Here is a 23,340-nt window from a genome sequence, read left to right as displayed (position 1 = left end):
ACAGCCCTCTACGCAACCAGGAGTCTAGTCGCCAGCAGAGCAGGAAGTGAAGAGAGAGAGGAGAGGGAAGTGGTCCCTTTTTTAAAGGGAGAGAGACCATGCCCCAATGGGCTGGTATCTCAGCGGTGATAGGCTGGAGGAGTGGGAGGACCTCCCGCAACACCTCCCCCTTTTGTTTAAATAAGAGAGTTCTAAACCTACTATGAAATTATATACAATAAGTACAAATATCCTATTCTAACTAGCTTAGGTCTTGTATAATAAATAACTTGGCCAAGTCATGAGAGAAAGTAACTACATTTATATAGTCTTCAACCCCATCAAAGATCTGAGAAGGGAAATAATGTTACCTGGGTAATTAGGAAGTTCGGTAAAACAACTTCCAAAACATGCAACAAATCACAGAGACAACTAGCTACCTGGGCAATCACCCAAAATCACGTTAGCAGCGTTGAAGCAACCAACTTTGGCTAAGGCCTAACATAACTGACATACCATTTTCAAAGGCAAGCAACTTTTCAAAACTATCTTACCCTGTCTTGGCAGGATATGACAGTCCTGTTTTATCCATTGATGCATGCTCTGTATCTCTGTCAGTGGTTGAGGTACGGGCATTTCTTTGCCCAAAGGCCAGTTCTGCTAAAAAGAAAGGCTCCAGGTGGAGTGTCTTTGGTGCTCAACATTCTCTCGGGAATAGAGCGGTGTTGCCAGGAGCAATTGTGTCTCACTACCACAAAACTCTGAGTTAGATTAAAGGCCATTTTCTACAGCTCTTTGAAGAAGTTGAAGATTATCTATCTATACTGAGTATAATCTTTATATATCTAGAGAACCTGATTAGTCTAATTATAAATGACAAACTTAGATGACTATTAATCTATATAATTCTCAATATCTAACTTAAAGACTAAGAAAATAAACTACTGTGAAACAGATGAGGACAATGACCTCCAAAAATAAACAATGTACAAATATACATTGCAGTGGGTAAATATATATCAATACACAAACATTATATAAGTATCTTAATCAGAGGCAGAAATGTACACTGCAATATGGTAAATATATACTATATATATATATATCAATACAATATATGTCAATACATAAAAAATGTTTTAAACAGAGGTAGAAACATGCATGCATACAATAGTCAATATAATTTAACTTTGTATCAATATCCAAGAATCTATACCAATATATTTGTCTAAAGACAGTAACTCACAATTACAAATCTATTATCCCATCATCCCTCTTTTTTTTTTTCAAAATGATCCCTGAGCTTATAAAATTCCTCCCCTAACCCTCAATCGTATACTAATTATAATCAACCCCTAAATGATGTCCCTAAACCCAAGGGCAAACCTTACTGGGAGAGGGGACGTCGTCCTCTAGAATTACTTCCAGCTGTCATAGGGGCGACGTTCTTTCTGGGGGATCCTGTGAAAGTAAAATGATGGCTAAATTTCAAGATCAATGTCTTTTAAAATTGCCAATAGTCTCTGAATATTTTGTGCAGGTCTGGCCAAAATGTTGTATAAGATGTGCACCATTTCAGCTAGCCAAGTTGGAACTGTCTTGTGCAGCTGGTACCCAAAGCAGGTCTTGTAGTAGCGCTATCAGTATCATGACGTCATATCAACCAGGTGGAGTTGTTGTTATGGGGCCCCATCTTCTTCCTGGAAACTTCAAATGTCACTTCAGGAAAAACTCATTGTTCATTGTGAAAAACTTAAACATTAATCATATAGACACATATATATATACATATTCACTGAAAGGCATGATAGATATGTTCAATGAAAAGTATGATAGATATGAAGAAAAGCAAAGATGTTTTCTAAACTCATATTTCTTTCTGTCCCATATCATGGCTCTTGACATGAGACAGAAACTCCAGAAACTTTGGGTTTTTCTCTTACTAACAGGCTTGGAATTGGAGAGGGACTGAGCCAGAGTCCAACTTCAAAACCAGCTTTATAAATTTAGAAATATGGTTTAATATTACTTACAAAACCCTTTCAGTTTTCTTGATATTTCCTATTGGGCAGGTATTTTTCCATCTGTCAGTATCCAAATATCCAAGGTCCCTTGAATTTTTCAAAGATGAGTGTTTTCCTGTGGAGATAAGAACAGAACCCTGCCCCCATTCTATATGTTTTTCTTACCACCTGTATGAATATCATCATTGTGGATGAGTTGTCATTTCTCCTTTCCAAGAGGTTTCTCCTCTTCAAATCGAAACTTTATTAATTTTGATGGTATCCACAATTTTTCTTCTCCTGTGGAAACAAGAGCAAAACCCCTTCCCCAACGTAGCACATCTCCTGGCTTCCATTGAGAGGTCAGCACATCTTTGAAATAAATCGGTTGATTTAGTTCAGCAGACTTTTCCATTATCCAATGTCTCTCTGCTGCTGTCGTTCCTTTCTCATTAGCGTTAAGAAAATTCAAGGTTAATAAAGCATTATGTAATCTATTTCTGGGGGTATTTTCGGTCCCTTTCTGTTTGTTCAGCATATCCTTTATAGTACGATTTGATCTTTCTATAACTGCCTGACCTGTAGGATTATTTGGTATACCTGTAATGTGTTTTATGTTGTAATAATCAAAAAAGCATTTCATTTTCTTAGATACATATGCTGGACCATTATCTGTCTTTATTTGTGCAGGTATACCCATGATGGCCATAACTTCCAATAAATGTGTGATTACTGAATCAGCCTTTTCTGAGCTCAGGGCAGTAGCCCATTGAAAACCTGAATACGTGTCTATGGTGTGGTGTACATATTTTAATTTACCAAATTCCATAAAGTGGAACACATCCATCTGCCAGATTTCATTTCTCTTAGTACCCTTTGGGTTACTCCCTGCAGGCAACGGTGTTTGATTATAGAAAGAACAAGTAGGACATCTCTTTATAATGTCCTTAGCTTGTTGCCAAGTAATGGAAAATTCTTTCTTTAGGCCTTTACTATTGACATGATGCTTCTTATGAAATTCTGTTAAAGTTAAAGCCTTTTTTTTTTTTGTTTAAACCGAAAAAGTGGAAATGATGGGGGAAGGTCATTGGCTAATAAAGGAACTGCCTTGGCCCTTTTTTATTGGTTAGGACATAGGTAGGTGGAGTAAACAGAACAGAATGCCGGGAGGAAGAGGAAGTGAGCTCAGACTTGACAGCTCTCCTCTTGGGAGCAGACGCCTCAGGAGAGAAGCCATGCTCCAGGCTCCTGGGCAGACACACGCGATGAAGTTCTGAACTAGAATCTTCCCGGTAAGACCGGTGCTCACAGATTGTTAGAGATGGGTTGATTGGGATATCAGAATTAGCCAGTAAGGGCTAGAGCTAAGGGCCAAGCAGTGATTAAAAGAATACAGTGTCTGTGTAATTATTTCGGGTCATAAGCTAGCCGGGCAGGCGGCTGGGGTGTTGGGGACGCAGCCCCGCCGCCGCCCTTATTACTACACTAGTCCCAGAATTGGAAAGATATTTTGTTTTTATTCTGGTCTCTTGAAAATCAAAAGAATAGGTTTTATTAGAACAGTGAAACTCTGCACAGATTTCTTCATTACTTTTTTTTCTAGTTCTTGTTCAGAAAATATAGAACAGACCTCATAGTTTTTTTTCTAAGTCAGTCCCTTCCTCCAAAATCAGTACTAACAGCTTAAGGTTGAATATCTCCTGTGTTTGTTTATTATGATTTTGAAATACTTTGAGTTTATGATTTATCATTTTCCCATCCCCTTTCATTCCTCCAACCCCTCACATGTACCTCCTCTTTATTTTAAATTTATAACCTCTTTTTCCTTAATTGCTGATACATACACACACAGAGACACACACACAGATATGTATATATTTGTAAATATATAAATACAACCTGCTTAGTCCATAAAGTGTTATTTGTATGTGTGTTTTCAGTACTGACCGTTTGATAAAGGATAATCCGTTGGTGTGCTCTTCTCTGGGGAGGACTAGTTCTTCTGCTTTCAATATTCCTTAGTTGCCAGTAGTTCTTAGCCTATGGTTTAGACTCCTGAACTTTTCCACTTCAATATTAGCATGTCTGTTGGTGGTATCCCTGTTCAGGTCATGTTTAGCAGCCATGCTGGTGATACTTCATGAATATAGCATCTTTGGTATTTCTTGGAGAATTTCAGGAGTCTTATAATCAGAATTCCTGTTCCTTTGATTTTTTTTTTAATTTTAACAATCTTTCCACTTCTCTTTTTTCTTCAATGATCCCTGAACCTTAGGTACAGGGGTTATGTTGTAGATGTCTCACTTGGGACTGGACTCTACAACTCCGTATTTTGATCAGTTGTGGGTTTTTTTGTAATGGTCTCAGCCTCTTGTCTATTACAAAGACAGTTCTCTCTTTTCTTTTTTTTTCTTTTTTTGGTTTTTCGAGACAGGATTTCTCTGTGTAGCTTTGGTGCCTGTCCTGGAACTAGCTCTTGTAGACAGACCAGGCTGACTTTGAACTCACAGAGATTCGCCTGCCTCTCCCTCCTGTGTGCTGCAATTAAAAGTGTATACCACCACCACCGAGCATGACTGTTGATTGCCTTGGCGGGCTACTTAGTCTAGGGTTAGTAGCCCGCCTGGCAGTTCAGTTATTCCAGGGTCACGGAGAGGCACTACCTGGAAGATAAATGGGCTAAGAAAGAGGAAGAAGGCTATGCAAAGTTTGTCAGAGCCTCTGTTTATTACAGATGGGGTACAGCTTTATATATGGTAAAGAGTTGGGGGATGGGCACAGGGGCTTGGGCTCTTGCTGTGTGGTTCACGTTGGTCACATGGTCCGAGTTGGTCACGTGGGCAGGTTATCTTCAGTCAGGTCACTGTAGGCCTGGAAGTTGACACACCTAGCTCCCTAGATAGTTTGGAATGTGGGGTGGGTTCCGCTAACAGATAGATCTCATTAACAGTCAATTTGGGTGTGGGGTAGGCTCTGTCAATAGAACTATTCCTAACACAATTAGGGGTGTGGGGTTCTCTGCAGACTCCCCAGGGTGATGGTTCCTGTAATGATTTTAGGAGGAAATTGGCTCCTGACACATGACAGTTTTCTTGATTAAGGATGAGAACATATATCTGCAGATTTCATTTTCTTTATTGCTGAATAATACTCCTTAACCCTAGTAGTACTCCATGGCCACATTTGACATTTAGGTTATTTCCATTTTCTAGCTACTGTGACTAGAACTGTATTAAGCACAGCTGAGCAGGTATCTTTGGAGTAGTGTTGGGATCCTAGTCTTGGGTCAACATATGACTACCTGTCCAGCAGTTTCCTTGGGGCAAGGCACTCGTGGAAACAGGGTCTCTTGGCAAGGGCCAGTAGACCATGGACAGTGTAGAAATTTGCAAAATTTGTGCAGCTTGCAGGCTCTTGTCTCTCTCATTATATTGTTAATTCTTTGGGTGTTTTTTAGTTTTGTCAGTCACATAATGCAACAACTGTAATTTTCCCTGGAAATTCTATTCTTTCTCAAATATTTTCCCCTAAGAAAATAAGGGGGCTAATGTCTCTCAAATCCCTTGCGTAGAATCACTGCCACTCCTAATCCTGGGAACATTTCTGACTCAAAAGAGCTAGTTAGGTACATATGCGAAAACAATACACTTTGAACATTTGCCATGTCTCACAGTTCTGGAAAGGAGAGTAGGGCATGCGTACACAGGATAGGGAAAAAGCCTTAGGAATACTCATAGTGCCAACTATTGAGAGTAAGTTCCTTCCTTGACTACCAAGGATATAGAATCAATAATAGGATCTAATAAGATCCAATGGGGGAAAATGCAGTATAAAATATGGGATGGATAGATCCATGTCTACCATACTATTGGTCAAAGAAGTGTGATACAGTGGGTTGGGAATAGAGTGCCTTATCAAAGTCTGCCTTTTATAGAGAGATGAAGACATGGACATTATTGTAGAAAAGAGAACTGTATCAAAGCATATCTTGCAGACATGAAAGAACTGTTAGGATTTAGTGAATATTGTTGGCCTTAAAACATTTGCCTATGCCTATTACTTCTTCACTTTGAAACCGCAAATAGCTGCCAGCTAACGTAAGTGCTGCAAGTCCAGAATGTGTCTGGCTTGATATTTAGTTACGCATGCAAAAATGCTGAACTCTCTGTCTAGTAAGGCTGTGTCGGGGATGGGAAGCTGTATTTGGGGAAGCATAAAGGGGAACACTGGGAGATTTTATAATGATTATGATGTGTTTCTTAAAATATGATGTACTTCTTAAATGTCAAAAATAGGAGCCAATAATAAAGCTGTTCATGTAAGCCTGGTAGAAAAAAAAACACTTGTTAAAGTATAAATAAAGATGGCTTGAGCTATTCCAGACCACTTGAGTACAATCTAGCTGGTGCTCAGATTTCTTCCTTGTGCCAATGCCCCTTTCTGATCTCAGGACCTGAACCGAGCTGAGGCTGAACCCTGGCAGTTTAAGATGTCGAATCCTTTCCTAAGTAGTGGTATATTCTGGGTCATATGGTAATTTATTTTTAGCCTTTAAGGATTCTTCACACTGGTTTTCAGAGTGGCTGGGGTAGTTTGCAACCCCACCGACAGTGAGTTAGGGCTCCCTTTTCTCTGCACCTTCTAGCATTTCCTGTCAATTGTTTTATTTATCTTTACCGTTTTGACTAGGGTAAGGTAAAATCTCAAAGTTGTTTTTAATACGCATTTCTTTAATTGCTAGGGATGATGAACTTTTTTTTGTTATTTCTTAGCCATTTTTATTATTTGTTTGAGGACTGCTGTTGTTCTTAACAAAATTTCAATCATTCAATTTTAGCAGTAAAGACCTGGAAGTCAGATGCTTAGGTGAAAGCCTGCTAGTTCAGAGAGGCAGAGAAAGTACCCAGCTGACCCTCCTCCTCCATCAGAGTCCCAGCAGCCTCTCCCCTCTCCTACTGTCTCAAACAACTCTCCTCAGACTCAATCCCCCCACCACACACTCTTGCTGTGCATCTCTCTACCTGTCCCCCTGACTCCTTACTCTCTGGCCTATGTGTAAATAACTTTGGGGAAACTATAAAGGCTGGCCCTAGGATCTGCTTCTCTATGGAAGAGTGGGTCACCTTCCTCAAGTCCCAATGTGTGCATTTTTGCACAGTCATTCCCACTCTTCCTAATGCCTGAGCCTGGTTTGCCATTTTACATTCCATCAGCAGAGAATTCAGATTCGAATTTCTCCAGATCTTTAAGAACACTTTGTGTGTATGTTCTCGTGTGCATGCATGTACACACACGCGCGCGCCTTTGTTTTTCAGACAGTTTTACTGTGTATTTCAGTCTGATCATCAGCTCCTGACCCAGCATTCCAAGTGCTGGGCTTCCACACACATGTGATCATACCCATCTTGTAACACCATTTTCATTCTTCTTTTCTGATAGCAGTAAACCCAGTGGGTTGAAGAACTACCATAATATGATTTTGGTTTTATAATGAGTAATGTCAAACATTTTTTCATGTCATGATTGGTCATTTGTAAATATGTTGAGAAATATCTGTTCAAGACTTGCCCAGCTTTTGAGTTTATTTTCAAGTTGCTTTATATATTCTGTATAGAAGACCCTTATCGTATACTTGACTTGCAAATATTTCTGATTATTTAGTATTTATTTTGTCCATGGTGGTTTCCTTTAGTTATAGTTATTTACATCATTTTGGTGAGGTCTAGTTCATATGTTTGCTTTTCCTTTTTCCTTCTTTTTCATATGTTGCCTTTGGAAAAGGCAGTGTTTAATATTTAAGCCAGAAAAATAGTGAAGATTTACACTTGTTTCTTTTTAAAAGCTTCATAGATTTTACTCCTACATTTAGGTGTTTATGTATTTAATTTTGTTCATAGTGTGAGATAAGAATTCAAACGTATTCTTTGTCATATAGTTACACATGTAGTAGGAGGCCACTTGTTAATTCCCAGCTACCCAGACCACGAAATAATCACTCAGAAACTATTAATTACAGCACTGCTTGGCCAATGGCTTAAACATATTGTTAGCTAGCTTTTATATTTTAAATTAACCCATTTTTATTAATCTGTGTATTGCCACGTGGCTGTGACTTTACTGGCAGAGTTCCAGCGCATCTGTCTTCTGCTGCGTCTACATGGCTTCTCCCTGACTCTGCCTACTCTCTCCTCCTCTATCTGCTTGGAACTCTCACCTTACCCTATTCTGCTAAGCTATTGCCAAAACAGCTTTATTCATTAACCAATAAAAGCAAAACAGACAGAAGGACCTCCCACACTGTAGCCAGTTGTCCTATTACCATTTGTTTAAAGAATTTGTTCCTCATTAATAGACTTGTCATTCTTGCTTCTGGATTATTAGTCCTCTTCCATTGTTCTGTATGTTTCTTTTTATTCCAATGTTTAATACTTAGATTAACACAGTGTTATAATTTTAAAATGGGACTCACTTTTGTCTGTTTTTTTCAATATTAGTTTAGCTATTTGCATTCTCTTACAATTCTACATGAAGTTCAGGATCACCTTATCATGTTGACAAAAACTAGCTTGCTTTTTGATCTATTACTTTATCTGTAGATGATGTGGAGGGAACCGACTGCCATTTCAGCACCGGTGAGTCTTAGAATCTGCTAACATGTCTTCTTTCAGTGTTTGTTAGTTTTTTAGTGTACAAATCTTCTGCTTCATCAGTTAAGTTTATTCCTTTATGTTTTATTCTTTTTGAAGCTGAGTGGAAGGAAGCATTTTCATTTTTGGTTGTTTGTCACGCCCGCCTCGACCAGCAAGGAAGACGCAACACCAGAGCTCTTCTTGCAAGCAGTTTTATTCAGGATCTTTTTACAATTTAAGATCTCTCTCCCCTCCCCTCCCCTCCCCTCCCCTCCCCTCCCCTCCCCTCCCCTCCCCTCCCCTCCCCTCCCCTCCCCTCCCCTCCCCTCCCCTCTCTGGGCAAACCTCTCCCAGCCCTTAAAAAGGCACAGGCTGCCAACCCCATATTGCCAGGTGGGCACTGCCCATAGGTCCACGCATATGCAAGCAGCTGACAATCATTGCGTGATAATAGGTGAAAGCCTGCTAGTTCAGAGAGTCAGGCCTTAGCCAATAATAGGAGCTGATTATCACAGAGAACACTCGCTTTCGGGATCGCGGAGGGCAGGAGCCAGCATCATCAGGTGCGGCTCCACGCAGCTCTCTACAGTTGTTCATTGTGTAGAAATACAACTGATATGGTATTTTAACCATTGTTGAACTGGCTGGTTCAACACCTTAAAAATGTTCTTTAGAATTTTCCTAATGACAAGGCAAAGCCTCTTTTTTCCTGATACTAAGAGAAAAGCTTTCTGTCTTTCCGTTGAGTGCTTGTGGAAGGGTAGACTCTGGTAGGTGTTTTTCCCTATGCTGAGCTGTCTCTGTGTGCCTGTTTGTTCTCTGTTTATGATGGAGGTTCTCCCTCCCTTCCTACCCCTTTCTTTCTCTTTGTTTTTCTTCTTTCCCTTTTCTCCTCTTCCTCCTTCTCTTCTCCTCTTTCTTGTTCTTCTGTTTTTTTTTTTCTTTCCAGCAAGGTTTTTTTCTCCAGCTCTGGCTTTTCTTTTCCTGGGACACACTGTATAGACCAGGTTGGTCTCAAACTCAAAGAGCTCTTCTACCTGCCTTTGCTTCCCAAGTGCTGGAATTAAAGATGTGGGCCATCATACCTGACTCAAGGTGTTGAACTTCTCAAGTATTTGTTTGTTTCCTGTCTTGAAATGATCCTGCATGTTCCCTCCCTTCATTTCTATTAATATGATTTATTTATCGGTTGTCCTTTATTGAACTGGCCTTGCAAACAGTGTTACTGCTAACTTATCTTTGTGTGTAACTCAGATCTAGTGACTGTTCAAGTCCGTTTTGCTTGCCACCGTTCACTCCCCAGTTCTCCCAGAACATCTCGTGCATCTTGCTTTTCACTTTGCAAGGCCGTTCCCATAGTTCTTAAATGCTACTGTGACAATCTAATCTCTGTTTTTTCAAAGTTGCATTCAGATTTCTTCCATTCACAGCTCGAATCTTCAATACTTTTTCTCCCCAAACTCTTAAAATCTGATGATTATATCCATTGAAAAATGTGATCTGGACCATGAGTTCACCCCAGGAGACAGTGGATAGAACAATGAAACTCATAATCTCTGGGGATATTTGCTATATGTGTTTGTAGTGTCTGTAGACAAACCTTTTTGTTCTTCCTAAGCAGAAGATTTTAGTGCCTTTCCTCTGGGGCAGGTTGGGGTCATCTTTTACAGTGTCCCACTTTTGTATAGAAGGTATGATCCAATCTTGTGCTGGCTTAGGATACAAAAAGACATAAAGCTGGGGCTTAAATTCACTTGGGTTAGAGTAGGGGGAAAAGGTGGTTTGAGTGATAGGAAGGATGTGTTCTTGTTGACAGAGGTAGTTGTCCTGGGTGGACACTGCAGTTCAAACCCTTAGGCTGGGGGGCAGCTCCTGTGCTTCCTACTGGCTGCTCTTTTAACCACTTTTCTGCCTCAGAACCATGGCTGGATCTTCTGGCCCTTCGACTACCTAGCATGGATGATGTAAACACTGAAGTCTTCCTCATCCCCAACCCCAACCCCTGGTTGTCACAGTTGAGTCAGTGTGTCCTGTTGTGGCTGTAGAGATGTGGAACATTCTCTATCCTTCCCAGATGATGGCCACCACAGGTCCAGAGCTCAAATAGTCCATAAAGCCATCCATAGAAGGCCTTTCTCTGTAGGTCCCAGTAGTGCTGAGTAAGAATGTTCTGTAGTGCCTGCAGCATCTTTCTTTCTACCTGCTTGAGAGCCGTATCTTGCAAAACACTGCATCCAGGATTCACTACCAGAGCTAGGAGGGTTCTCTTAAATGGTGGCACAGGATCAGGTGTGGACCAGCATAGGCCAAACAACAGCAGCTGCAGTGATGTGTGCCTGAACAGGCTGCCTGTGGCTCAGGCTGGTCAAGCATAGAGCAGGTAGCACAAGGACTGTTTACAAACTCACTGCATATAGCAAACTGTATCTCAGCAATATCATGGATTATACTTATCTCCCCCAACCCCCTTAGCCAATGTCTAACTGTGTAGCCCTGGCTGGCCTGGAATGTGTTATGTAGACTAGACTGGCCTTGAAGTCACAGAGACCTGTGTGCCTTTGTGACCTCAGTGTTGGGATTCAAAATATGTTCCACCATGCCTTGTATGTGGACATGCATTCTTTAAGTGACTTTATAGCTCTTGTACATGTGTACAGGGAAGACCTTTTAACTTTTGGTGTCACTAATTCATTGTCATTGTTCTAACATGAAATGCCAGAGTGTATTATGTATGTGTGTGTCTGGAAGATAGATCCAAGTGGTGGTTTTTCTCCATATTTTTTAATTTATTGTATATATTTTAAAATGCTTTTGAGAAAAATTATTAGAGTAGAAATAATTGAGTTGCTCCGTCTGTGTAGAAAAGTCTGTGCAAGTGTGAGTGGTAGGGATGTGTCTGTGTATGGTTTAGACTGTCGGAGGTTGAGGTCTGCTGCAGTCATGCAAGGATCACGGTGCAGTGTTAAAGGGCCCTTACACGGACTAGACTAAGATTCTACACTGCACACAGTTGTCAGGATGCTGAACTAGAAGCTGGAACACCACTTGTGGAGTTCCAGGACTGATGAGGGATTTGTGTTCTATGCTGTTAAGAGGAATTATTTAGTTTCTCTGAGTCTTTTTTTATTTTAATATAAATTGAATTTTATAATACTTGCTTTGCAGAAATTTTGAATAGAAATGAGAATGCCTGTCATTTTGAGGATTTTGCTTCCAAAGTTGACAAGTTACTACGATTAGAGAAATGTTTTATTTACTTTAAAACAATAGCACCAGCACAGATTTGCAAGGGTATCTGAAACAGAGACTCAGATTCACTTATCTTTTGACTTTGGAACCAGAATTTGCATGTGTATTTGGCACGGGCTTTAGTTCAGTGTTTGGTAGTTGCAGGTAACATTCCAAGCTCATTTGTTGATAATTGCTTATTTCCTTCTATTGTGGTTTTTGTTGTTGTTCAGAATGAATATTGTCAGAGAAGTTAGAATTTTGTGTTCTCTATCTTTAACTTCCTTGAAGCCCTGAAGTGGGAGATGCTGACGCTCGTGGTTAACTGCACCTGGCGCGTACCTAAGTCATAGGTTTTGAAGTTTGTGCAGTGAAATATGGGAAGGCTGATTTCTTTGGATTTACGTTTCATTTATTGTTGGTTGCTGATAAGCAGTTGCTGGTTTTCCTGTTGTCTGCAGATGAAGTATTCCAACAGGAGAGGAGCTGTTGGGTAGGAGGGAAAGTCTCAGGAAGCGTCCACTGGGCTGCCTGAGCTGTCTCCAGCCTGTCGTCGTCGTCGTCGTCGTCGTCGTCGTCGTCGTCGTCTTCTTCTTCTTCTTCTTCTTCTTCTTCTTCTTCTTCTTCTTCTTCTTCTTCTTCTTCTTCTTCTTCTTCTTCTCCTTCTCCTCCTCCTCCTCCTCCTCCTCCTCCTCCTCCTCCTCCTCCTCCTCCTCCTCCCCCCCCTCCCCCCCTCCCCCTCCCTCCCACATATCATAAATATGAGTTCAAAATACATATTCTTAATATGAGTACAAATTATCTAGTTAAGTTTGAAAAAGTTTTGCCACTATAGATTCAAATTTCCTGTTTGTCATGATGGTAGTGGTGGTGGGCTGTAATTCCAAGCGTATTTAAGCTGAGTTTTTATTCAGATGGGGATTTTCTTCAAGTTTTTATATTTTTCATTATAAGTTAAAATAAATGTAGAGTGTGTGTTCCTTTTTTCCCTAAAGTTTGGATCAGGCGAGCACAGCTCCACTAAACAGTTTGTAGGGGAAAATAGCTCTGCTTCTCGGTTTTATAGACTCTCTCCTAAAAGGCAGAGCTGCGATTGAGTTGGTTACTACGGTAGTGGAAGATGTCTTGCAGCTGTGCCGTTTGGTTCTGTTCCAGAGATAGTATTTGTGTGCACTGTCAGAGTGTCCTAAAGCCCACCCCGAACAGGCTTCAGCTCTATAAAAGGAGTGTTGTTTTATAACCTCTCGGGTTCTTATGGGGTGCTGGTGGTACTGGTGGTCTTCATTGGTTTGTCTTTTGAACTGACCTTTTATTAGACACAGGCCTCACAGTTTCAGAATAGGAATTACACTTGTAGTTTTTCTGTCTTGTGAAAAAAAAATAGCCCTTTGGCACACACTAGGATGAAAACAAATCCTCCTTCACAGTTTCAGTTCCAGTTCTCTGTCTTTACGCAGATAAAAAGGCCATGGACGGTCATTTGCTTATGCTCTTCTTTGTTGCTTAGTAAGTACTGATTCACAAGTCAAGCTTGTATATCAGAAGATGGAAGATTACACAGGAAATTCCAAACATTAAAAATTTCAAAAGCAGAACAAAAACAATGTGTTCTCATTGGAAATTGTTTAACTTAAGAGGTTTTGGGCCTCCTGTTTATTTGCATACATTGTGAGAGAATTGCGATTGGTTAGAAGACATTGATTAGAAGACATAGTTTCCCATTTCTAAGACTTAAAAGTTTTCCTTTTCTTCGTGTACTTTAAAATTCCCCCAGTAGTGAAAGTGTTCTGTAGTTCCTGTTTCCCTACCTTTCTTTGTTGCTAGCCTTCAGAGGGTGCATGGCCGGCTTACCTCTCTCCGCCTCACCACAGTCTCCTAGCACTCGTTAACCCTTGTGGGTCCCAGTGCATGTTTGGACACTCTCCCAGCTGGGTGATCCCCTCTTGTCATCTCTCATGCCATGGCTTTCAGGTTCCTTGCTGTTGTACTTTTGTTGCCCCTGTCTTATTCTCTTGGATCATTGGAGAATCATTTCATCCAGTTTCCTCTCATTGTATCACTGGTTCTCAAATGACTGCCAAAGTAGTCTTCCAGAAACACAAACTTAATATTATTTTCCATTGCCTACAGGATTGAGTGAAAACATCTGAGTTCAATACTGATCATGCATTGTTTGGCTGTGCTTCCTTTTCCCCATCTCTACTCCCCACCCTGTGTTCCAGGCAGATGAGGTACTCACCATTCTCTACAGCACATTTATCTTTAATGGTCCTGTGCCCGTCCCTACTGTTCCCACAGTCTGGAATGTACTTACACCCACTTATCTGGCCACGAAGCTCCTTCCTATCTTTCAGGGTCACTTTGGGAATCATTCTTCCCTCATAAGTCACTTATTGTTAGATTGTTTCTGCCTCCGTTATAGGTCTTATTCTTTCCTTAATGCAGTACATTTTCAAGCACCCTCTGCTCACACTGCTGGCAGCCATTTTCATAAAGGTCTGTAGCCTCAGAAGCCTTCAGCAGAGAATTACGTAGAGTAATTCCTCCTGGAATGAACTGATTTGAGCCAACCTCAATATACAAAACTAAAATCAAGATCTCATAGGCAAAAGTAATGAACTGTGTGCAGGTGTGACAGTGCATAGTTGTGTGTTGTGTTGGACAGAAAGAAAGGCATTTGGGTTGAGTGTGTTAGGACTCGTGGTTAGGATTGTCTTTCTCAATTTATGGCTGAGTGCTGAAGTGACAGAAACACATGAGTAGAACTGCAGTGCCCAGTTAGGATGTTTGCTAGTAAGTGGTGATTGGGGTAGGCGAGGTTTCAGGAGCAAAGCTCAACAGAAGTGCTGGGAGGCAGACTGAGCCTCTCATGGGCTTGTACCATAGGCTGTGCTGAACTAAAGGAAGGTAGGGCACTGCCCATTGTGTTGGCCCCTGATATGGGAGTCCCCTCTGTATGCTGTGAACACCATTGGTGAATAAAGAAACTGCCTTGGTGTGTTGAAGGGCAGAACTTAGGTAGGCAGGGAAAACTAAACTGAATGCTGGGAGAAAGAAGGCAAAGTCAGGGAGAAGCCATGGAGTCGCACTGGAGACAGATGCCAGAACTTTAGCTAGTAAGCCACAGCCTCATGGTGATACACAGGTTAATAGAAATGGGTTAAATTAATATGTAAGAGTTAGCCAATAAGAAGCTAGAGTTAATAGGCCAAGCAACGATTTAATTAATACAGTTTCTGTGGTTATTTCGGGGCTAAGCGGCCGGGAACTAACTAGTTGCCTCCTTACACAGGCATCCTCATATTTCCTCATTAGAAGCAATCAGTGCTCAGTTTTTTTAAAATAAAAACTTTTATTGATTCTTTGTTGATTTCATATCATGCATTCCAATCCCACTCACCTCCTTGTCTCCTTGCATCTGCCCCTGCCCTTGCAACCTCGTTCCCAAATCAAATCCTAATTTAAAAGAATAACTTGCTCTTTATTTTGTAACTTGTTTACTTTGTGTGGGTGTGTGGGTGTGTGTGTGTGTGGTGGGGGGAACACATGAGTTTGAAGTTCTGAAAACAACTTTTCCGAGCTGATTCTCTCGCCTCTCCCCCAAGTGAGTCCCAGGCATTGAATTTAGTCTTAGGAGCACTGTCAGCCATTGAACTATATGACCTCTCTATTATTTATTTTTGTTTTTTTATTTGTAAGGAATATTTTTTGTGCTTTGTGTGACTGTGTGAACATGTGCATATGGGTTTCTGTGCATGTGTTTGCCTGTTGAGGCTAGAGGTTGACATTGAGTGTCTTTCTCTGTTGCTCTCTACCTTATTTTTTAGGAAAAGGACTGTCTCTGAACCTGAATTGATTGGGTAGGCAGGTTTGTCAGTGAGTTCCAAGGAGCTGCCCATCTTCCTTTTGGCGCTTCCCCACGTTGCTAGGCTTAAAGATGCACTACACAACTGTGGGTCCAAACTTGGGTCCTCCAGCTTGCAAGGCAGATTCTTTACTGACTCAGTCTTCTCTCTAGCTCCTAGTGGTGGCTATTTTAATTGCTGCTTGAGAAAAGATTGAAGAGAGATTTCAAGAGATGTGTTAGGTTGGAGAAATAGTTTTCATTTTGCATATTGAGAAAAGAGTAGATAAATCAGATTGGTAGGGAGATTATTGTATTTTAATAGTTTTTCTTTAAAAAGAAGTTAATGTAGGATGCATTCAAACGTTTTAGAGGAAACAAAGGCTAGCTGGAGATTCTGATCATTCAAATCTCTTGTTTAGTAGTATTCTGCATTCCTTTAGTGTTTGTACTTTACTGGCAGCTATCATTATAATTTTCTTTTGATCCCATTCCCAATCCTGTTAGAGGTTTTAGTGGCTGATTGTTGGGGAATGTTATTTTAAGGCGTGTTGCTTTTATTTATACTGCATTTGTTTAACTCTGTGAGGCTGTGATTCTCTGCCTGTGATTCTCTACCTTACAGTCCTAATAAAGAACTGAATGGCCAATAGCAAGGTAGGAGCAAGGATAGGCGGGGCTGGCAGACAGAGCCTATAAATAGGAGAACCGAGGAAGAAGGATCAGTGAGAGAACAAGGGAGGAGGACATCAGGGGTCCACCCAACCAGCCACGAAGTAAGAGTGAAAGTAAGGTACACAGAAGGAAGAGAAGGAAAATGGTAGATGGGATAATTTAAGAACAGCAGGCAAGAAACAGGCAAACTAAGACCAGGCATTCATAACTTAAGACTAAGAGCCTCTGTGTGTGATTTATTTGGGAGCTGGGTGGTGGGTCCTCCAAAAGCCAAAGGAGTAAAACATTACACTACAGCTGATACTTTCATTTTATAGACTTAGGTAAATGACAGCATGAGAATATTAAATTGTTTGAGTATAAGCTTAATGTTCTTTCAGGTTGAAAGAGTAGATAATTAAAATATGTATTTATGCTGAGTGTTTTGCCTGCATGTATATCAGTGCACCAGAAAAGGCTGCTGGGTCCGCTGGAACTGGAGTTAACAACTGTGAGCTGCCTTGGAGGCCCTGGGAATGGAACCCCAGTCCTCTGCAAGAGTGGTAAGTGCTCTTAACCACTCAGCCATCTCTTCAGCCTGAGTAGAGAATGTTTTAGCAGTGGGATGCTTATGTACAACAGTTGGGGCAGGATGGGAAGTGCTTTAGATTTGTAATTCTTATATCGGAGTTGGGTTCTGCTTTTGCTTTTGGCATTATGTGACAGTGAAAAGACTCATTTCCATTCTCTTTCCTTAATTGTGTCTCCCTTTTCCTTCTTCAGCCTGGTATGGCATGCTGTAGGGCTGGGAACTGGGAGTATGAATCAGGATCTAATACCTAGCTTGGTTAGATCTGCTGTTGATTGGCTGTGTAATCCAGACAGTTACACTAGTGGGAGGAGTTCAGATTCCCTGTCTATTAAAGGCCATGGTGAGGTCCATGAACACTGAGACCAATTGTTGCTTTCACTTTGATTCTCTAGAACTCCCATTTTGCTGCATCACACTGTGTTATACAGTGGCCCTTTGTGGTAGTCTTAGTGATAGGTAGTTTAATTTTATTTTGTTTGTTCATTCATAGTTCAGCATGGACATTGTTACTGCCCAACAGTAGTACCTGTTTGCTGCAGAATGTGTGAAGAGTGAGCTTTGTCTTGACATTGTAAGCTTGTAACTCCTTTCTTGACTTCCCAAGGGAGTTGGCCACTTCTGCTGCATCTTTCCTGTGCCTCTCTTGCATCTGTTATCACTTGTGACCTAATGACTTGTTTATGTGTCTCTGTCCTCTCTACTGTACTCTGAGTTCCCTGTGTACGACCGACCATTGTCTGACACCAAGGAAGAATGCAGCAGTGCTTCTTAGGCATGGTTGGTTTGGAGAACTTCTTCCACTGGGCAAAGCTGAGTGGAGCTTCCCTAGGTGTCACATTGAACTTTCAAAAGGGCCAGATTTCAAAGCCAAAACAAGCAGAAAGCCACCATCCCCCAGGAGATTTACAGCAACTAATAAGTTTACCTGAGTCTGCTGCTTTTGCTTTCACCAGCCTCTGCTCTCAGCTCATTATCACCTTCATTCTATAGCTGAGGTGTTGTCCTCTTCTAGATTCTTCTCATATTGCCTTCAACAAAGCAGATTAAGATCATTGACAGTTGTTCTTTCAGTCACAAGGTGGAATGGAAAGCAGACCCCTCTGCTGGATTACTACATTAGTCCAGTTGTGTATGCTCTCATGCTTTGCTTTCTTACAGGTTTTCATTTTGGTTGGTGTTGTTGTCTTGTCTTGTTTTTTAAGTTAGGATTTCTCAGTGTAGCAGCTCTGACTGTCCTGGAACTCACTTTGTAAGACCAGGATGGCCTTCAACTCAGAGTTCAACCTGACTCTGTCTCCTCAGTGCTGGGCTTAAAGCTACCACCTGGCTACAGTTGATTTTTAAAATAGTATGTGTTAATAGTTTTGTCAGAATACTTTCTGAACCACCATCATTTTATTGTATGTGTGTGTGTGTGTGTGTGTGTGTTAGTGCTTGAGAACTGAACGTAACTCCCTATGCAGGTTCAGAAAGCTTTCTTCCTCAGCCCCTTTATTGATTTCTTCTTTCCTTGCACTTTTTCTACACTTGCTCCTTCTTTGTCCCCATATCTTTTGTGTCTATTGCTGTAAAGTGACTCCATGAGCATGGCAGCTCTTATAAAGGAAATATTTAATTAATGGGGCGACTTAGAACTTCAGAGATTTAGTTCATTATCATCGTTGGTGGGGCATGGCGGCATGCAGGCAGACATGGTACTGGAAGTGGAGCTGAGAGTTCTCCATCTCATCTGCAGGCAGCAGAAGGAGTCTGATCACAGTGGGCATAGCTTGAGCATAGGAGTTCTCAAAACCTGCCTTCATAGTGACACACTTCCTCCAAGAAGATCCCATCTCCTAATAGTGCCACTCCATATGAGATTATGTGGGCCAATTATCCAAACTATCACACCTTTTAGAAATGATTTAAGTCATATTCTAGAGTCCTACAGATCTGTGAAATGCTGCATTTTAAGAAACATAGTTGAACATGTGAGTATGATATTACCAAGGCGTCTGGTTAAGGAAGAAATTTTGCAGATGACTCATCTGCAGATTATTCTGCATTTAGAGCCTGAAAGAAATGAAATGATGGTGTGTGGTACAAAGACAACTTGTATTTGGAGCCCAGGTACTTGTGGAGCACTGGTCCTCTTCCTTCCTTGTGTCTACCTTCTGTTTATCCTGGGTGGATGTCCCAATAGCAGTTATTGTAAGACATGCAGGGTTTTAGAAAATGAACATCTATTTGAAGAGTTAGGAAAGAGTTCTCCACAGAGGTGGTGATGCGTGTACAGTCTTGTATGATGATTGGTGGATGGGAATGTTGGTTCCCAGTGTAGTCAATTGTATTATAAAAGAGAGAGAAAGAGGCTTATTTCTGAGAACTTTCCATGTGGTTTTAGGGCTCTGCTAGAAAATTGTGTTGTCCGAATTCCTCCTGGTTTGGCAGGTGATGATCACTTCTTGGAGGAAGGCTGACAAAGTAGAGATGTGACAGCTAAAGAACTTGGCCGCCCCTCTGTCTCTTCTGTGGCACTGAGAACTGGTTTTGCCCGGAGTTTGTGTTCTCCATGGTTTGGAGCCATCAGCTGACTGCCACTGTCAGGATATTGAGTCACCTGCTGTCCTTTTTTTTCGAGACAGTCTTGCTACAAGCTCTGGCTGGTCTCAGATTCACAGCAGTCCTGCTGGACCCTCAGGACCGCAGTACCACAGTACTTTCCTCTACATCTACATCATATATCTTTCCTTTTACTCCCCTCTCTCCCCCTCCCTCTCCTCTTCCTTACCCTTCCCTCCCCTCCTTTTCTTTTTCTTTCTTTTTTTTTTTTGTGGTCAGAGACAAAAAACTCATGTTACTCTGGGTTTTAAGATAAAAATCTGCCCAAACTCTCGTACATTAGTAAATGAAATTTTTTTCCACTCTAACTTTTTTGACTATACAGACTACATTTTAAGAATAAACTTTCCTATTTTTGCTTTATGATAATGATGATATCATAAAAATAAAGTTTAAAAATATTTTTCCCAAGATGCATGTAACATACAAGTCTTTGTTAACAAAATACAAGCAGTGTTTCAGCTTATGTTCTTTGAATTGTTCAAAATCTTTTCAAAAACAAGGAATAATGCAGCTGGACATATTTGTAGACTTCTCTGCTGATAACCTATTGGGTAAGGTTCCAAAGTTATTTCACTACTAATCTGGAGAGTAAGGGTGGTAAAATAGAGATAATAGAGATAGAAAATTGACTGTTTTGAAGCAGACTGAAGTGTAAATGTTAGCCCTACAGCCTTACTACATGTATGAGTGAAGGAATGTATTTAACATTTAATACTACAAAAGTTGTTGTGCTACTCAGGTCTCTCAGTCCCTTCAGATAACGAGATTCATGCGTCTGATATGTGGGGTCTTTAGTTTTGAAGCCAGCAAGAGCTGAGTGGTGGCTATGAGGAGTCAGGCTGCCATAATAAAACCGCAGACTGGGTTGCTGAAACAACAGAAATTTGTTTTCACACAGTTCTGGGGGTTAGAAGTCCAAATTGGAGTTGCAAGTATCATTTCCAGTAAGGCCTTTTCTTGGATGTAGTTAGGTAGTTGTGATGTAAGCTTTCTGGTGTTTGTTTCTAATAGGGGCATTCATTTTTATCATCAGAACCTTTCCTTACCAGCCTCTTTATAAATTTTTCATCTCCTAAACCTTCCACCTCCACATACAAAGCACAGAATTTTAGGGGAGCACATTTCTGGCTGTACAGATAGGATATGGGTCAAGAAAAACAATACACATAGGCATGATAGGAGGTGTCTGAGCTAGAGCTTGGATACCTGTCTGCTAAAGTGTAGTTCACTGGCACTGCTGCTATAGTTCAGTGGCTCCAGATTTCTGTATCCCAGAATGGATGGTTTCAGAAAAGGGCCTGTGAGCTGCTCAGTTGGGGCAGGTGCATTTTGGCAAGTCTGAAGATCTGAGTTCAGCATGAGGGACTCATTTGGTAGAGAGAGCACACTGATTTCTATAAGTTGTCCTCTGACCTTCACACATTTCCCATGGTGTCCACACTTGTGCATGTGTCTAATTTACAAAGTAAATAAATGTAAAGAATGTTTAAAATAGGTTTATAATTTAAAATGGCACAAAATTAATATGAATAAAGGATGATACTTTGAATAAGTAAAATGGGTTCTATTGAAAATCTCACCAAATCGCTCTTCTGTGGTGCAGTGAGAACTCTGTGAGAATAGCCTGCTTTCGCTATTATAGAATTTTAAAGTTTCATATTTGCATAATTTGACAGAGGATCCTTTTTGGACCTATTACAGAAACTTACCTTCAGTAAGTCTTCATGGAGGAAAACCTCGTACTTTCCTGACCATTTGGTACAGGTGACATTATGTTTATTGAAATACCTAAAGTATTTCTCTTATGGTTGGAAAACATTCTTTTTTTTTAAATTTATTTATTATGTATACAATATTTTGTCTGCATGTATGCCTGGAGGCCAGAAGAGGGCACCAGACATCATTATAGAGGGTTGTGAGCCATCATATGGTTTCTGGGAATTGAACTCAGGACCTTTGGAAGAGCAGACGATGCTCTTAACCACTGAGCCATCTCTCCAGCCCTGGAAAACATTCTTTCCAACCCTTTGAGACCTTCCTCTATATCCAGTCTTAAGTCCTCTGGAATGTGTGTCTCAAGTGCATGGTGTCTTTATTAATATAGATTTACTTTTCACTTTTGGGGGCCAACCAAAGGCAGTAACCTATAATATTTTGGGAATTTCTTGGACAACCCTAATTCAGCTCAAAAGAGAGCTTCTCATGCCTGCTGTTAGAGTCTTTGGCTCTTGAGGGGAACAAAAATTATTACTGTAAGAACTGGTAGGGCCTATGACTCAGGGTAAAGATGCCTGTTGCCAAGCCTGATCAGCCAAGTTTGATCTCCAGAACCACATAGTGAATGAAGAGAACTGACTTCCATAAAATGTTTTCTGACTTGTCAGAGAACACACACACACACACACACACACACACACACACACACACACACACACACACTAAAAAAATCCAACTAAGTGAAAAAGGAATTCTTAATAATGGTTGAATCATCAAAATTGAAATTGCAGAATTGGAGCCTTGTCACCAAAACAGCCTTTATGTAGTTGCTGCGTAGAATAGGCAGCAGGAAGCTCTTTTTTGGCTCACATGGATTTTCTAGCTGAGGAATGAAGTGACTTGGAAGCAAGCTGGACTTTTCTACTGAGCATGTCCTTCTCCAGCAGGGTCCAGCTTGGGTGGGGCCTGGTTTGCTCATTAAGCTTTTGGAGCTGGATTTCCATCGGCTTCCCACAGTCTCCCCATGACAGGAAACAGGAGACAGCTGGCTGAATGTGCCTAGATGTTGCCTGCGTATGTACATCCAGGGGGTAGTTCTGTAGGCGCTGTTGGGTTTTATGGTACATGCTTGCTTGTTTCTGCTTGTGAAAGAAGTTTGTTGTTGAGAATGCGATTGAGAGTCAAGGGGGGCTGAAAATGTGGAATTTGCTAGTGTACCGAGTAGATGGAATCTGGTGTATATACTCTTTGGGTAAGGAATGTTGTGTTGTATTTGCTGTAAGCCCTATTAAAAAAATGTGTGAATATGTGTATTTACATGTGTGGGACTACTACATGGCATGTGTGTATGTATTTTAGTGGCAAAAATTTTGCTTCAGACTAGTTATTTGCATTTTTTAGGCAAATGTTGAATTTGTGTGGGTTATCTTTAGTACAAATAGCCTTTTCAGATATGGCCTCTAAGAACAATGGAGCTAGTTTATTTTATACACTCGTCTCACTGCCTTACCGTTGACTTTCGCACCTCCAGTGTGAGAAACCATATTAAAGTAAATTTTTTTAAAAAAATAATTTATTCATTTTTATTTCATGTGCGTTTGTATTTGTGTATGTCTGTGTGAAGATGTCAGATCCCCTGAAACTGGAGTTACAGGCAGTTATGAGCTGCCATATGGTTGCTGAGAATTGAACTTAGGTCCTTTGGAAGAGCAGCAGCCAGTGCTCTTAACCACTGAGCCATCTCTCCAGCCCCTGAAACTAAATTATTTGCTAATGCACTGTGAAACCAATGTTGTATATTTTTTATCACTTTAAAAGGTGAAAATCTCAATGTAGTGATTTATAGAATTTGTTTTCACACTAATGCATCTGATTAAAAGAAAGTTGTTCTGTAGCTCTGAGAGATGTGAATTCCAGCTGTTTTAGCATCTACAGAGTCCTATGTATGCAGTTGTCAAGAGCTGTATGCTGTTTTCATAATATGCTCTATCTTTCATTTCTAAATATCTAATCTTGTCATACTGAGGAAGTGTGAAAATTTATTCTGTTGCTTAGATTATAACATTCATATGGAATTAAAAACTCATGGAT

General features: G+C 40.7%; 1 protein-coding gene across 39 annotated transcripts in view; it reads left to right on the top strand.

The window, feature by feature from the left end:
- The window catches only part of Epb41l2 (erythrocyte membrane protein band 4.1 like 2), a 171,032-nt gene that overhangs the window by 55,648 nt on the left and 92,044 nt on the right, over nt 1-23,340 (top strand). For 5 of the 39 annotated variants that reach the window (XM_075947354.1, XM_075947272.1, XM_075947124.1 and 2 more), the window contains exon 2: nt 16,802-16,900. The exons of 32 other annotated variants lie outside the window; for them this stretch is intronic. The gene's annotated coding sequence lies outside the window, so the exon portion shown is untranslated. Of the gene's footprint in view, nt 1-16,801; nt 16,901-22,204; nt 22,324-23,340 lie in introns of those variants that run through there. 2 more of the 39 variants (XM_075947135.1, XM_075947403.1) reach the window with 2 other exon arrangements.

This window comes from Microtus pennsylvanicus, chromosome 1 (genome assembly GCF_037038515.1).
Source record: "Microtus pennsylvanicus isolate mMicPen1 chromosome 1, mMicPen1.hap1, whole genome shotgun sequence".
In the NCBI taxonomy this organism is placed as follows: domain Eukaryota; kingdom Metazoa; phylum Chordata; class Mammalia; order Rodentia; family Cricetidae; genus Microtus; species Microtus pennsylvanicus.
This window is presented reverse-complemented; position numbering and strand designations above follow the sequence as displayed.